We start from the raw sequence: 17932 nt of genomic DNA, 5'->3' as shown, positions 1-17932 counted from the left end.
CGGGGCACTGCAGCTGGCTGGATTCATTGATCTGGCCAGAATTAGAGCACCGCTTGCAAGTGCTTGGTTAAGAGATTGTAAGCGCTGTGCTACTAGCCTAGGTGCCAACCACTTCTGATAGACTGTAGAGCTGGCTGGTAACCTAGTCAAAAAACAGTAAACAGAGAAATAAAAAATTCCCCCGTTCTTGAGAACAAAGGGGATTTTTAATAAGAGGTAAATTGCAAATTTTCACATTGCAATGTTACCCATTTAAAAAGGAGGAGACATCCCCTTTAATTTTACACAGTTACTAGAATGAGCAGCTGCAGGTAGGCACTGAATCTACCTTAAGACCTTCAAACGATGAGTATTTCGCCAGTATTTTACATCAGTATTTGTAAGCCAAAATCAGGAGTGGAACAATCAGAGGAAAAGTATCATAGAAACACGTCACCACTTCTGGATTTATCACCCATTCCTGATTTTGGCTTACAAATACTGATGTAAAATACTGGCGAAATACTGAACGTGTGAACGTGGCCTCATTGTTGGGAAGGTCTCTAGCCTCCTGGCAGGGATGGTCATTTGCACATGAGTTGTTGATATCTAGTTCTGGATTCCATTCATACCACACTGTTTTCTAACACTTTTTATCTATAGAAATGCTGAAAGATGCAGCTCCTGCCAAGCTTACATATACAGATTAGGGCTATAATGATTTTACTGTGCTAAAAAACAAACCTTCGTTTTAATGTGGCCGTGGTACAAAACTACATTTTTAAAGTGAACCTGACAGCTATTGAAACACGTGCAGCAAGTATCAGTCACTAACTTGGTCATTTCAGCCCAGTATTTATTTATTTTACTCTCTTATATAGCACCATTAATTCCATAGCACTTTACAATCATCATTACCATCACTGTCCCTAATGCAGGTCACAATCTAGATTCCCGATCAGTATGTCTTTGGAGTTTGGAAGGAAACTGGAGAACCTGGAGAAAACCCACACAAAAACGGGGAGAACATACAGACTTCTTGCAGAAGCTTCATCTTCAGCTCCTCCGTTAACTTCAGGCTTCTTCTCTGCTTCAGAACATGCTCAGTGCGCCTCTGAAGCCGGGAAGCATATACCTGGCTTCAGGGGCACAATGACGTTGGTGAAGAAAGCTGTGCGCATGCACAAGATTTGCAGAGAGCTGGAGATTATGTCAGCTCTTGCAAATCATGTTATCACGCCCACATGGGAATAGCCTGGGGAAACAAAAGCCCCATTGACTGGTCAAATGGTTAATTTGCATATGATAAACAGACAAAACCCAAGAAAAAAACAAAAAAATAAAAATGAGCATATACCCTACAGCAGTGATGGCGAACCTTTTAGAGACCGAGTGCCCAAACTGCAAACCAAAACCCACTTATTTATCGCATAGTGCCAACACGGTCATTTAACCAGAATATTGAAGTTTTAGTTTAGAAAAACAACTCATACAGAGAGCAGGCGAGGGGAACCGAAAGCAGCCACAAACAGGAGCAGGGGTATGAGACTGCAGATAGAAAAAATATGCTCCCCCTTCCATCCTGGTATATGTGTGACCATCCTTGTATATATGCTGCCCCCCATTCTTGTATATATGCTGCCCCCCATCCTTGTATATATGCTGCTCCCTGATCCCCCATCCTTGTATATATGCTGCTCCCCCATCCTTGTATATATGCTGCTCCCCCATCCTTGCATATATGCTGCTCCCCCATCCTTGTATATATGATGCTGCCCCCATCATTGTATATTTGATGCTGCACCCATCCTTGTAGATATGTTGTTCTCTCATCCTTGTAGATATGTTGTTCCCCCATCCTTGTATATATGTTGCTCCCCCATCCTTGTATATATGTTGCTTCCCCCATCCTTGTATATATGCTGCTCCCCCATCCTTGTATATATGATGCTCCCCCAACCTTGTATATATGATGCTCCCCCATCCTTGTATTTATGATGCTCCCCCATCCTTGTATATTTGATGCTGCCTCCATCCTTGTAGATATGTTGCTCCCCCAGCCTTGTATATATGTTGCTCCCCCATCCTTGTAGATATGTTGCTCCCCATCCTTGTATATATGTTGCTCACCATCCTTGTATATATGTTGCTACCCCATCCTTGTATATATGTTGCTCCCCATCCTTGTATATATGCTGCTACCCCATCCTTGTATATATGCTGCTCCCCCATCCTTGTAGATATGTTGCTCCCCCAGCCTTGAATATATGCTGCTCCCCCATCCTTGTAGATATCTTGATCCCCCTGCCTTGTATATATGATGCTGCCCCCATCCTTGTATATTTGATGCTGCCCCCATCCTTGTAGATATGTTGTTCTCTCATCCTTGTAGATAAGTTGCTCCCCCATCCTTGTATATATGATGCTCCCCCATCCTTGTATATATGCTGCTCCCCCATCCTTGTATACATGTTGCTCCCCCAGCCTTGTATATATGTTGTTCCCCCATCCTTGCAGATATGTTGCTCCCCCATCCTTGTATATATGCTGCTTCCCCATCCTTGTATATATGTTGCTCTCCCAGCCTTGTATATATGCTGCTCCCGCATCCTTGTATATATGTTGCTCTCCCAGCCTTGTATATATGATGCTGCCCCCATCCTTGTATATTTGATGCTGCCCCCATCCTTGTAGATATGTTGCTCCCCCATCCTTGTATATATGATGCTCCCCCAGCCTTGTTTATATGTTGCTCCCCCATCCTTGTAGATATGTTGCTCCCCATCCTTGTAGATATGTTGCTCCCCCATCCTTGTAGATATGATGCTCCCCCATCCTTCTATATATGTTGCTCCCCCATCCTTGTATATATGTTGCTCCCCAATCCTTGTATATATGATGCGCCCCCATCCTTGTATATATGTTGCTCCCCCATCCTTGTATATATGTTGCTCCCCCATCCTTGTATATATGTTGCTCCCCCAGCCTTGTATATATGTTGCTCCCCCGTCCTTGTATATATGTTGCTCCCCCATCCTTGTATATATGATGCTGCCCCCATCCTTGTATATATGTTGCTCCCCCAGCCTTGTATATATGCTGCTCCCCCATCCTTGTATATATGTTTCTCCCCCATCGTTGTATATATGTTGCTCGCCCAGCCTTGTATATATGTTGCCCCCCCATCCTTGTATATATGTTGCTCCCCCCATCCTTGTATATATGTTGCTCCCCCATCCTTGTAGATATGTTGCTCTCCCATCCTAGTAGATATGTTGCTCCCCCATCCTTGTATATATGTTGCTCCCCCATCCTTGTATATATGTTGCTCCCCCAGCCTTGTATATATGTTGCTCCCCCAGCCTTGTAGATATGTTGCTCCCCCAGCCTTGTAGATATGTTGCTCCCCCATCCTTGTATATATGTTGCTCCCCCATCCTTGTAGATATGTTGCTCCCCCATCTTTGTATATATGTTGCTCCCCCATCCTTGTAGATATGTTGATCCCCCAGCCATGTATATTTGTTGCTCCCCCATCCTTGTAGATATGCTGCTCCCCCATCCTTGTATATATGCTGCTCCCCCATCCTTGTATATATGATGCTCTCCCATCTTTGTATATATGTTGCTCCCCCATCCTTGTATATATGTTGCTCCCCCAGCCTTGTATATATGTTGCTCCCCCATCCTTGTAGATATGTTGCTTCCCCATCCTTGTATATATGTTGCTCCCCCATCCTTGTATATATGTTGCTCCCCCATCCTTGTATATATGTTGGTCCCCCAGCCTTGTATATATGTTGCTCCCCCATCCATGTAGATATGTTGCTCCCCCATCATTGTAGATTTGTTGCTCCCCCAGCCTTGTAGATATGTTGCTCCCCCATCCTTGTATATATGCTGCTCCCCCATCCTTGTATATATGTTGCTCCCCCATCCTTGTATATATGTTGCTCCCCCAGCCTTGTATATATGTTGCTCCCCCATCCTTGTAGATATGTTGATCCCCCATCCTTGTAGATATGTTGCTCCCCCATCATTGTAGATATGTTGCTCCCCCATCCTTGTATATATGTTGCTCCCCCATCCTTGTATATATGTTGCTCCCCATCCTTGTATATATGCTGCTCCCCCATCCTTGTATATATGCTGCTCCCCCATCCTTGTAGATATGTTGCTCCCCCAGCCTTGTATATATGCTGCTCCCCCATCCTTGTAGATATCTTGCTCCCCCTGCCTTGTATATATGATGCTGCCCCCATCCTTGTATATTTGAGGCTGCACCCATCCTTGTAGATATGTTGTTCTCTCATCCTTGTAGATAAGTTGCTCCCCCATCCTAGTATATATGATGCTCCCCCATCCTTGTATATATGCTGCTCCCCCATCCTTGTATACCTGTTGCTCCCCCAGCCTTGTATATATGTTGTTCCCCCATCCTTGCAGATATGTTGCTCCCCCATCCTTGTATATATGCTGCTCCCCCATCCTTGTATATGTGTTGCTCTGCCAGCCTTGTATATATGCTGCTCCCGCATCCTTGTATATATGTTGCTCTCCCAGCCTTGTATATATGATGCTGCCCCCATCCTTGTATATTTGATGCTGCCCCCATCCTTGTAGATATGTTGCTCCCCCAGCCTTGTATATATGTTGCTCCCCCAGCCTTGTATATATGTTGCTCCCCATCCTTGTAGATATGTTGCTCCCCATCCTTGTAGATATGTTGCTCCCCCATCCTTGTAGATATGTTGCTCCCCCATCCTTCTATATATGTTGCTCCCCCATCCTTCTATATATGTTGCTTCCCCATCCTTGTATATATGTTGCTCCCCCATCCTTGTATATATATTGCTCCCCCATCCTTGTATATATGATGCTCCCCCATCCTTGTATATATGTTGCGCCCCCATCCTTGTATATATGTTGCTCCCCCATCCTTATATATCTGTTGCTCCCCCAGCCTTGTATATATGTTGCTCCCCCATCCTTGTATATATGTTGCTCCCCCATCCTTGTATATATGATGCTGCCCCCATCCTTGTATATATGTTGCTCCCCCAGCCTTGTATATATGCTGCTCCCCCATCCTTGTATATATATTTCTCCCCCATCCTTGTATATATATTGCTCCCCCTGCCTTGTATATATGTGGCCCCCCCATCCTTGTATATATGTTGCTCCCCCCATCCTTGTATATATGTTGCTCCCCCATCCTTGTAGATATGTTGCTCTCCCATCCTAGTAGATATGTTGCTCCCCCATCCTTGTATATATGTTGCTCCCCCAGCCTTGTATATATGTTGCTCCCCCAGCCTTGTTGATATGTTGCTCCCCCATCCTTATAGCTATGTTGCTCCCCCATCCTTGTATATATGTTGCTCCCCCATCCTTGTAGATATGTTGCTCCCCCATCTTTGTATATATGTTGCTCCCCCATCCTTGTAGATATGTTGATCCCCCAGCCATGTATATTTGTTGCTCCCCCATCCTTGTAGATATGCTGCTCCCCCATCCTTGTATATATGCTGCTCCCCCATCCTTGTATATATGATGCTCTCCCATCTTTGTATATATGCTGCTCCCCCATCCTTGTATATATAATGCTCTCCCATCTTTGTATATATGTTGCTCCCCCATCCTTGTATATATGTTGCTCCCCCATCCTTGTATATATGTTGCTCCCCCATCCTTGTATATATGTTGCTCCCCCAGCCTTGTATTTATGTTGCTCCCCCATCCTTGTAGATATGTTGCTCCCCCATCATTGTAGATATGTTCCTCCCCCATCCTTGTAGATATGTTGCTCCCCCAGCCTTGTATATATGCTGCTCCCCCATCCTTGTAGATATCTTGCTCCCCCAGCCTTGCATATATGCTGTTCCCCCATCCTTGTAGATAAGTTGCTCCCCCATCCTTGTATATATGATGCTCCCCCATCCTTGTATATATGCTGCTCCCCCATCCTTGTATATATGCTGCTCCCCCATCCTTGTATATATGTTGCTCCCCCAGCTTTGTATATATGTTGTTCCCCCATCCTTGTAGATATGTTGCTCCCCCTTCCTTGTAGGTATGCTGCTCCCCCATCCTAGTAGATATGTTGCTCCCCCATCCTTGTATATATGTTGCTCCCCCATCCTTGTATATATGCTGCTCCCCCAGCCTTGTAGATATGTTGCTCCCCCATCCTTGTAGATATGTTGCTCCCCCATCCTTGTATATATGATGCTCCCCCATCCTTGTATATATGCTGCTCCCCCATCCTTGTATACCTGTTGCTCCCCCAGCCTTGTATATATGTTGTTCCCCCATCCTTGCAGATATGTTGCTCCCCCATCCTTGTATATATGCTGCTCCCCCATCCTTGTATATATGTTGCTCTGCCAGCCTTGTATATATGCTGCTCCTGCATCCTTGTATATATGTTGCTCTCCCAGCCTTGTATATATGATGCTGCCCCCATCCTTGTATATTTGATGCTGCCCCCATCCTTGTAGATATGTTGCTCCCCATCCTTGTATATATGATGCTCCCCCAACCTTGTATATATGTTGCTCCCCCATCCTTGTAGATATGTTGCTCCCCATCCTTGTAGATATGTTGCTCCCCCATCCTTGTAGATATGTTGCTCCCCCATCCTTCTATATATGTTGCTCCCCCATCCTTCTATATATGTTGCTCCCCCATCCTTGTATATATGTTGCTCCCCCATCCTTGTATATATGTTGCTCCCCCATCCTTGTATATATGATGCTCCCCCATCCTTGTATATATGTTGCTCCCCCATCCTTGTATATATGTTCCTCCCCCATCCTTGTATATCTGTTGCTCCCCCAGCCTTGCATATATGTTGCTCCCCCATCCTTGTATATATGATGCTGCCCCCATCCTTGTATATATGTTGCTCCCCCAGCCTTGTATATATGCTGCTCCCCCATCCTTGTATATATGTTTCTCCCCCATCCTTGTATATATGTTGCTCCCCCAGCCTTGAATATATGTTGCCCCCCCATCCTTGTATATATGTTGCTCCCCCCATCCTTGTATATATGTTGCTCCCCCATCCTTGTAGATATGTTGCTCTCCCATCCTAGTAGATATGTTGCTCCCCCATCCTTGTAAATATGTTGCTCCCCCATCCTTGTATATATGTTGCTCCCCCAGCCTTGTATATATGTTGCACCCCCAGCCTTGTAGATATGTTGCTCCCCCATCCTTGTAGATATGTTGCTCCCCCATCCTTGTATATATGTTGCTCCCCCATCCTTGTAGACATGTTGCTCCCCCATCTTTGTATATATGTTGCTCCCCCATCTTTGTAGATATGTTGATCCCCCAGCCATGTATATTTGTTGCTCCCCCATCCTTGTAGATATGCTGTTCCCCCATCCTTGTATATATGCTGCTCCCCCATCCTTGTATATATGATGCTCTCCCATCTTTGTATATATGCTGCTCCCCCATCCTTGTATATATGATGCTCTCCCATCTTTGTATATATGTTGCTCCCCCATCCTTGTATATATGTTGCTCCCCCATCCTTGTATATATGTTGCTCCCCCATCCTTGTAGATATGTTGCTCCCCCATCATTGTAGATATGTTGCTCCCCCATCCTTGTAGATATGTTGCTCCCCCAGCCTTGTATATATGCTGCTCCCCCATCCTTGTAGATATCTTGCTCCCCCAGCCTAGCATATATGCTGCTCCCCCATCCTTGTAGATAAGTTTCTCCCCCATCCTTGTATATATGATGCTCCCCCATCTTTGTATATATGCTGCTCCCCCATCCTTGTATATATGCTGCTCTCCCATCCTTGTATATATGTTGCTCCCCCAGCCTTGTATATATGTTGTTCCCCCATCCTTGTAGATATGTTGCTCCCCCTTCCTTGTAGGTATGCTGCTCCCCCATCCTAGTAGATATGTTGCTCCCCCATCCTTGTATATATGTTGCTCCCCCATCCTTGTATATATGCTGCTCCCCCAGCCTTGTAGATATGTTGCTCCCCCATCCTTGTAGATATGCTGCTCCCCGATCCTTGTATATATGTTGCTCCCCCATCCTTGTAGATATGTTGCTCCCCCATCTTTGTATATATGTTGCTACCCCATCCTTGTAGATATGTTGATCCCCCAGCCTTGTATATTTGTTGCTCCCCCATCCTTGTAGATACGTTGCTCCCCCATCCTTGTATATATGATGTTCTCCCATCCTTGTATATATGTTGCTCCCCCATCCTTGTATATATGATGCTGCCCCCAGCCTTGTATATATGATGCTGCCCCCATCCTTGTATATATGTTGCTCTCCCAGCCTTGTATATATGCTTCTCCCCCATCCTTGTATATATGTTTCTCCCCCATCCTTGTATATATGTTGCTCCCCCAGCCTTGTATATATGTTGCCCCCCCATCCTTGTATATATGTTGCTCCCCCCATCCTTGTATATATGTTGCTCCCCCATCCTTGTAGATATGTTGCTCTCCCATCCTAGTAGATATGTTGCTCCCCCATCCTTGAATATATGTTGCTCCCCCATCCTTGTATATATGTTGCTCCCCCAGTCTTGTATATATGTTGCTCCCCCAGCCTTGTAGATATGTTGCTCCCCCATCCTTGTATATATGTTGCTCCCCCAGCCTTGTATATATGTTGCTCCCCCAGCCTTGTAGATATGTTGCTCTCCCATCCTAGTAGATTTGTTGCTCCCCCATCCTTGTATATATGTTGCTCTCCCATCCTTGTATATATGTTGCTCCCCCAGCCTTGTATATATGTTGCTCCCCCAGCCTTGTATATATGTTGCTCCCCCATCCTTGTAGATATGTTGCTCCCCCATCCTTGTAGATATGTTACTCCCCCATCCTTGTAGATATGCTGCCCCCATCCTTGTATATATGTTGCTCCCCCATCCTTTAGATATGTTGCTCCCCCATCTTTGTATATATGTTGCTCCCCCAGCCTTGTAGATATGTTGCTCTCCCATCCTAGTAGATTTGTTGCTCCCCCATCCTTGTATATATGTTGCTCTCCCATCCTTGTATATATGTTGCTCTCCCATCCTTGTAGATATGCTGCTCCCCCATCCTTGTATATATGCTGCTCCCCCATCCTTGTATATATGATGCTCTCCCATCTTTGTATATATGTTGCTCCCCCATCCTTGTATATATGTTGCTCCCCCAGCCTTGTATATATGTTGCTCCCCCATCCTTGTAGATATGTTGCTTCCCCATCCTAGTATATATGTTGCTCCCCCATCCTTGTATATATGTTGCTCCCCCATCCTTGTATATATGTTGCTCCCCCATCCTTGTAGATATGTTGCTCCCCCATCATTGTAGATATGTTGCTCCCCCATCCTTGTAGATATGTTGCTCCCCCAGCCTTGTATATATGCTGCTCCCCCATCCTTGTAGATATCTTGCTCCCCCAGCCTTGCATATATGCTGCTCCCCCATCCTTGTAGATAAGTTGCTCCCCCATCCTTGTATATATGATGCTCCCCCATCCTTGTATATATGCTGCTCCCCCATCCTTGTATATATGTTGCTCCTCCAGCCTTGTATATATGTTGTTTCCCCATCCTTGTAGATATGTTGCTCCCCCTTCCTTGTAGGTATGCTGCTCCCCCATCCTAGTAGATATGTTGCTCTCCCATCCTTGTATATATGTTGCTCCCCCATCCTTGTATAAATGCTGCTCCCCCAGCCTTGTATATATGTTGCTCCCCCATCCTTGTAGATATGTTGCTACCCCATCCTTGTATATATGTTGCTCCCCCATCCTTGTAGATATGTTGCTCCCCCATCTTTGTATATATGTTGCTCCCCCATCCTTGTAGATATGTTGATCCCCCAGCCTTGTATATTTGTTGCTCCCCCATCCTTGTTGATATGTTGCTCCCCCATCCTTGTATATATGCTGCTCCCCCATCCTTGTATATATGATGTTCTCCCATCCTTGTATATATGTTGCTCCCCCAACCTTTTATATTTGATGCTGCCCCCATCCTTGTAGACATGTTGCTCCCCCATTCTTGTATATATGATGCTCCCCCAGCCTTGTATATATGTTGCTCCTCCGTCCTTGTAGATATGTTGCTCCCCATCCTTGTAGATATGTTGCTCCCCCATCCTTGTATATATGTTGCTCCCACATCCTTGTATATATGTTGCTCCCCCAGCCTTGTATATATGTTGCTCCCCCATCCTTGTACATATGTTGCTCCCCCATCATTGTAGATATGTTGCTCCCCCATCCTTGTAGATATGTTGCTCCCCCAGCCTTGTATATATGATGCTGCCCACATCCTTGTATATTTTATGCTGTCCCCATCCTTGTAGATATGTTGTTCTCTCATCCTTGTAGATAAGTTGCTCCCCCATCCTTGTATATATGATGCTCCCCCATCCTTGTTTATATGCTGCTCCCCCATCCTTGTATATATGTTGCTCCCCCAGCCTTGTATATATGTTGTTCCCCCATCCTTGTAGATATGTTGCTCCCCCATCCTTGTATATATGCTGCTCCCCCATCCTTGTATATATGTTGCTCTCCCAGCCTTGTATATATGTTGCTCCCCCATCCTTGTATATATGCTGCTCCCGCATCCTTGTATATATGTTGCTCTCCCAGCCTTGTATATATGATGCTCCCCCAACCTTTTATATTTGATGCTGCCCCCATCCTTGTAGACATGTTGCTCCCCCATTCTTGTATATATGATGCTCCCCCAGCCTTGTATATATGTTGCTCCTCCGTCCTTGTAGATATGTTGCTCCCCATCCTTGTAGATATGTTGCTCCCCCATCCTTGTATATATGTTGCTCCCCCATCCTTGTATATATGATGTTCTCCCATCCTTGTATATATGTTGCTCCCCCATCCTTGTATATATGTTGCTCCCCCATCCTTGTATATATGTTGCTCCCCCATCCTTGTAGATATGTTGCTCCCCCATCCTTGTATATATGTTGCTCCCCCATCCTTGTATATATGTTGCTGCCCCATCCTTGTATATATGTTGCTCCCCCAGCCTTGTATATATGTTGCTCCCCCATCCTTGTAGATATGTTGCTCCCCCATCATTGTAGATATGTTGCTCCCCCATCCTTGTAGATATGTTGCTCCCCCAGCCTTGTATATATGATGCTGCCCCCATCCTTGTATATTTTATGCTGTCCCCATCCTTGTAGATATGTTGTTCTCTCATCCTTGTAGATAAGTTGCTCCCCCATCCTTGTATATATGATGCTCCCCCATCCTTGTTTATATGCTGCTCCCCCATCCTTGTATATATGTTGCTCCCCCAGCCTTGTATATATGTTGTTCCCCCATCCTTGTAGATATGTTGCTCCCCCATCCTTGTATATATGCTGCTCCCCCATCCTTGTATATATGTTGCTCTCCCAGCCTTGTATATATGTTGCTCCCCCATCCTTGTATATATGCTGCTCCCGCATCCTTGTATATATGTTGCTCTCCCAGCCTTGTATATATGATGCTCCCCCAGCCTTTTATATTTGATGCTGCCCCCATCCTTGTAGACATGTTGCTCCCCCATTCTTGTATATATGATGCTCCCCCAGCCTTGTATATATGTTGCTCCTCCATCCTTGTAGATATGTTGCTCCCCATCCTTGTAGATATGTTGCTCCCCCATCCTTGTATATATGTTGCTCCACCATCCTTGTAGGTATGTTGCTCTCCCATCCTAGTAGATATGTTGCTCCCCTATCCTTGTATATATGTTGCTCCCCCAGCCTTGTATATATGTTGCTCCCCCAGTCTTGTATATATGTTGCTGCCCCAGCCTTGTAGATATGTTGCTCCCCCATCCTTGTAGATATGTTGCTCCCCCATCCTTGTAGATATGTTGCTCCCCCATCTTTGTATATATGTTGCTCCCCCATCCTTGTAGATATGTTGATCCCCCAGCCTTGTATATTTGTTGCTCCCCCATCCTTGTAGATATGTTGCTCCCCCATCCTTGTATATATGCTGCTCCCCCATCCTTGTATATATGATGCTCTCCCATCCTTGTATATATGTTGCTCCCCCATCCTTGTATATATGTTGCTCCCCCAGCCTTGTATATATGTTGCTCCCCCATCCTTGTAGATATGTTGCTCCCCCATCCTTGTATATTTGTTGCTCCCCCATCCTTGTATATATGTTGCTCCCCCATCCTTGTATATATGTTGCTCCCCCATCCTTGTATATATGTTGCTCCCCCAGCCTTGTATATATGTTGCTCCCCCATCCTTGTAGATATGTTGCTCCCCCATCATTGTAGATATGTTGCTCCCCCATCCTTGTAGATATGTTGCTCCCCCAGCCTTGTATATATGATGCTGCCCCCATCCTTGTATATTTGATGCTGTCCCCATCCTTGTAGATATGTTGTTCTCTCATCCTTGTAGATAAGTTGCTCCCCCATCCTTGTATATATGTTGCTCCCCCATCCTTGTATATATGTTGCTCCCCCAGCCTTGTATATATGTTGCTCCCCCATCCTTGTAGATATGTTGCTCCCCCATCCTTGTATATATGTTGCTCCCCCATCCTTGTATATATGTTGCTCCCCCATCCTTGTATATATGTTGCTCCCCCAGCCTTGTATATATGTTGCTCCCCCATCCTTGTAGATATGTTGCTCCCCCATCATTGTAGATATGTTGCTCCCCCATCCTTGTATATATGATGCTGCCCCCATCCTTGTATATTTGATGCTGTCCCCATCCTTGTAGGTATGTTGCTCTCCCATCCTAGTAGATATGTTGCTCCCCCATCCTTGTATATATGTTGCTCCCCCATCCTTGTATATATGTTGCTCCCCCAGCCTTGTATATATGTTGCTCCCCCAGTCTTGTATATATGTTGCTGCCCCAGCCTTGTAGATATGTTGCTCCCCCATCCTTGTAGATATGTTGCTTCCCCATCCTTGTATATATGTTGCTCCCCCATCCTTGTAGATATGTTGCTCCCCCATCTTTGTATATATGTTGCTCCCCCATCCTTGTAGATATGTTGATCCCCCAGCCTTGTATATTTGTTGCTCCCCCATCCTTGTAGATATGTTGCTCCCCCATCCTTGTATATATGCTGCTCCCCCATCCTTGTATATATGATGCTCTCCCATCCTTGTATATATGTTGCTCCCCCATCCTTGTATATATGTTGCTCCCCCAGCCTTGTATATATGTTGCTCCCCCATCCTTGTAGATATGTTGCTCCCCCATCCTTGTATATATGTTGCTCCCCCATCCTTGTATATATGTTGCTCCCCCATCCTTGTATATATGTTGCTCCCCCATCCTTGTATATATGTTGCTCCCCCAGCCTTGTATATATGTTGCTCCCCCATCCTTGTAGATATGTTGCTCCCCCATCCTTGTATATATGTTGCTCCCCCATCCTTGTATATATGTTGCTCCCCCATCCTTGTATATATGTTGCTCCCCCATCCTTGTATATATGTTGCTCCCCCAGCCTTGTATATATGTTGCTCCCCCATCCTTGTAGATATGTTGCTCCCCCATCATTGTAGATATGTTGCTCCCCCATCCTTGTAGATATGTTGCTCCCCCAGCCTTGTATATATGATGCTGCCCCCATCCTTGTATATTTGATGCTGTCCCCATCCTTGTAGATATGTTGTTCTCTCATCCTTGTAGATAAGTTGCTCCCCCATCCTTGTATATATGATGCTCCCCCATCCTTGTATATATGCTGCTCCCCCATCCTTGTATATATGTTGCTCCCCCAGCCTTGTATATATGTTGTTCCCCCATCCTTGTAGATATGTTGCTCCCCCATCCTTGTATATATGCTGCTCCCCCATCCTTGTATATATGTTGCTCTCCCAGCCTTGTATATATGTTGCTCCCCCATCCTTGTATATATGCTGCTCCCCCATCCTTGTGTGTCACCCTGGCCTGGATGCCACAAGTGTAATTAAAGCTGTGTCTGAGAGCAAGGGGGAGGTTCTCTAGTCAGGGGAACATAAGCATGCAATGCCTCCTGTCTCAGGCCAGTAGGGGGAGCTGGCTGCCCCTATAAAAGCTGGTGCTGTGGGCAGGGTTAGAGAGAACTGGATGGCCTGTCTCAGCATTGAGACTTGTCCCAGAGCAGAACAGGGACAGACAGTTGCACTGCACCTAAGAGGAAGTGTGGCATGAGGAGAGCCACAAGCCAGAGACAAGAGGCGAAGAGAGTCTGTCTTGGCAGATAAAAGACTTACTTTACCAGACTTTGGTGTCTGAGGCTGAGAGGATTCTACATCCTCCAGCAGATAACCAGTCCGCAAGGGACTGTATATTCCTTGGCCTAAGAAGCCTGGAGGCCCTGCCACAACAGAAGGGACCAGCAGAGCCGTACAAGGCTGGGAGCAGCAAAACCTACAAAAGACAAAAAATATATCTCATACCCTACCATCATTATATATAAATGTAAAGCAAAGTTGCATAATAAATATAGGGTACTTAGTGAACTATTTTTGATCAAAAAAAGTATACAAGCCGTCCCACCAGCGGCAAGGTGACCCTAAATTGGGACGGTACCTATACTGTCTATATTAAAAACCTTACTGTATATCAAAGTTGAAGTAATGCATATAAAAGGGTAGACAAATAGGACCGGGTCCCAACTCCAGACCACCTAGGCCCGTGGTAAGCTACATATATACTAATCAGCTCAACAAAGGGGATGCCACACCCTTAAATTGCACAGAATGCAAACAAGACAAAAAAACAAGCAATGTGAACTGAGGTCTAAGATGGTAGACATGCAAGAAATAGGAGCATGTTCACACTAGCAAAAAGAAGCAAAACCTACAAAAGACAAAAAATATATCTCATACCCTACCATCATTATATATAAATGTAAAGCAAAGTTGCATAATAAATATAGGGTACTTAGTGAACTATTTTTGATCAAAAAAAGTATACAAGCCGTCCCACCAGCGGCAAGGTGACCCTAAATTGGGACGGTACCTATACTGTCTATATTAAAAACCTTACTGTATATCAAAGTTGAAGTAATGCATATAAAAGGGTAGACAAATAGGACCGGGTCCCAACTCCAGACCACCTAGGCCCGTGGTAAGCTACATATATACTAATCAGCTCAACAAAGGGGATGCCACACCCTTAAATTGCACAGAATGCAAACAAGACAAAAAAACAAGCAATGTGAACTGAGGTCTAAGATGGTAGACATGCAAGAAATAGGAGCATGTTCACACTAGCAAAAAGAAGCAAAACCTACAAAAGACAAAAAATATATCTCATACCCTACCATCATTATATATAAATGTAAAGCAAAGTTGCATAATAAATATAGGGTACTTAGTGAACTATTTTTGATCAAAAAAAGTATACAAGCCGTCCCACCAGCGGCAAGGTGACCCTAAATTGGGACGGTACCTATACTGTCTATATTAAAAACCTTACTGTATATCAAAGTTGAAGTAATGCATATAAAAGGGTAGACAAATAGGACCCGGTGGGACGGCTTGTATACTTTATTTGATCAAAAATAGTTCACTAAGTACCCTATATTTATTATGCAACTTTGCTTTACATTTATATATAATGATGGTAGGGTATGAGATATATTTTTTGTCTTTTGTAGGTTTTGCTTCTTTTTGCTAGTGTGAACATGCTCCTATTTCTTGCATGTCTACCATCTTAGACCTCAGTTCACATTGCTTGTTTTTTTGTCTTGTTTGCATTCTGTGCAATTTAAGGGTGTGGCATCCCCTTTGTTGAGCTGATTAGTATATATGTAGCTTACCACGGGCCTAGGTGGTCTGGAGTTGGGACCCGGTCCTATTTGTCTACCCTTTTATATGCATTACTTCAACTTTGATATACAGTAAGGTTTTTAATATAGACAGTATAGGTACCGTCCCAATTTAGGGTCACCTTGCCGCTGGTGGGACGGCTTGTATACTTTTTTTGATCAAAAATAGTTCACTAAGTACCCTATATTTATTATGCAACTTTGCTTTACATTTATATATAATGATGGTAGGGTATGAGATATATTTTTTGTCTTTTGTAGGTTTTGCTTCTTTTTGCTAGTGTGAACATGCTCCTATTTCTTGCATGTCTACCATCTTAGACCTCAGTTCACATTGCTTGGTTGGGAGCAGAAAGGAACCCACGTCGCAGGCCATACAGGCGAGAATACACGGAAAGCTCGGAAACGTGGGCTGTTACCCTATAAGGAGGAGATAGCCAGAAGGAGCGCAGAAAGCACGGTAGGCCTACACCCTCACCCTGACCAGGGCCAATTTCCCCGTTGCTCTCAGACATCCAGGTCCCCTCCTAGCCGGGACTGTTTATGGGTCAGTTTACCTGTTTTAGTAAAGACCCTGGACTGCAACTTGTTGTCTGTGTGCTCCTTGCTCCTCCAGCACTATCAGCACCGGGACTCTCACTACCATCACTCCCACCATCCACTACACTGCCCTGGGGCCGCACTCTTCCCGTGGGGAGTCACACCATCCCTGCAGCGGCGGTTCCTAATGACCGCAAATCCACGGGTGGCGTAGTCGGACAAAACCAACAGCACAAAACGGACTACCACTGGCCTGACCACCCTGAGCCACGGAACCGGATTGCCACTACTACTCCCATCGTTCCCCCTATTGCCCGGATCCGAGTGCCCCACGGCCCAGGGGGCGAGTCACTTGTATATATGTTGCTCTCCCAGCCTTGTATATATGATGCTGCCCCATCCTTGTATATATGATGCTGCCCCCATCCTTGTATATTTGATGCTGCCCCCATCCTTGTAGACATGTTGCTCCCCCATCCTTGTATATATGATGCTCCCCCAGCCTTGTATATATGTTGCTCCTCCGTCCTTGTAGATATGTTGCTCCCCATCCTTGTAGATATGTTGCTCCCCATCCTTGTATATATGTTGCTCCCCCATCTTGTATATATGTTGCTCCCCCAGTCTTGTATATGTGTTGCTCCCCCAGCCTTGCAGATATGTTGCTCCCCATCCTTGTACATATGTTGCTCCCCCATCCTTGTAGATATGTTGCTCCCCCATCTTTGTATATATGTTGCTCCCCCATCCTTGTAGATATGTTGCTCCCCCCATCCTTGTAGATATGTTGCTCCACCATCCTTGTATATATGTTGCTCCTCCATCCTTGTATATATATTGCTCCCCCATCCTTGTAGATATGTTGATCCCCATCTTTGTATATATGTTGCTCCCCCATCCTTGTAGATATGTTGCTCCTCAATCCTTGTATATATGTTGCTCCCCTAGCCTTGTATATATGTTGCTCCCCCATCCTTGTAGATATGTTGCTCCCCATCCTTGTATATATGTTGCTCCCCCATCCTTGTATATATGTTGCTCCCCCATCCTTGTAGATATGTTGCTACCCCATCCTTGTAGATATGTTGCTCCCCCATCCTTGTATATATGTTGCTCCCCCATCTTTGTATATATGTTGCTCCCCCATCCTTGTATATATGTTGCCCCTCCATCCTTTTATATATGTTGCTCCCCCATCCTTGTATATATGTTGCTCCCCCAGCCTTCTAGATATGTTGCTCCCCCAGCCTTATAGATATGTTGCTCCCCCATCCTTGTAGATATGTTGCTCCCCCATCCTTGTATATATGTTGCTCCCCCTGCCTTGTATATATGTTGCTCCCCCATCCTTGTAGATATGTTGCTCCCCCATCCTTGTATATATGTTGCTCCCCTATCCTTTTATCTATGTTGCTCCCCCAGCCTTGTAGATATATTGCTCCCCCATCCTGGTAGATATGTTGTTCCCCCATCCTTGTATATATGTTGCTCCCCGATCCTTGAGGATATGTTGCTGCCCCCATCCTTGTAGATATATTGCTCCCCCATCCTTGTAGATATGTTGCTCCCCATCCTTGTATATATGTTGCTCCCCATCCTT

This window comes from Phyllobates terribilis, unplaced genomic scaffold (assembly GCF_046119375.1).
Source record: "Phyllobates terribilis strain yellow unplaced genomic scaffold, ASM4611937v1 Scaffold_3__8_contigs__length_932513732, whole genome shotgun sequence".
Taxonomy (NCBI): Eukaryota; Metazoa; Chordata; class Amphibia; order Anura; family Dendrobatidae; genus Phyllobates; species Phyllobates terribilis.
Note: the sequence above shows the minus strand (reverse complement) of the source record.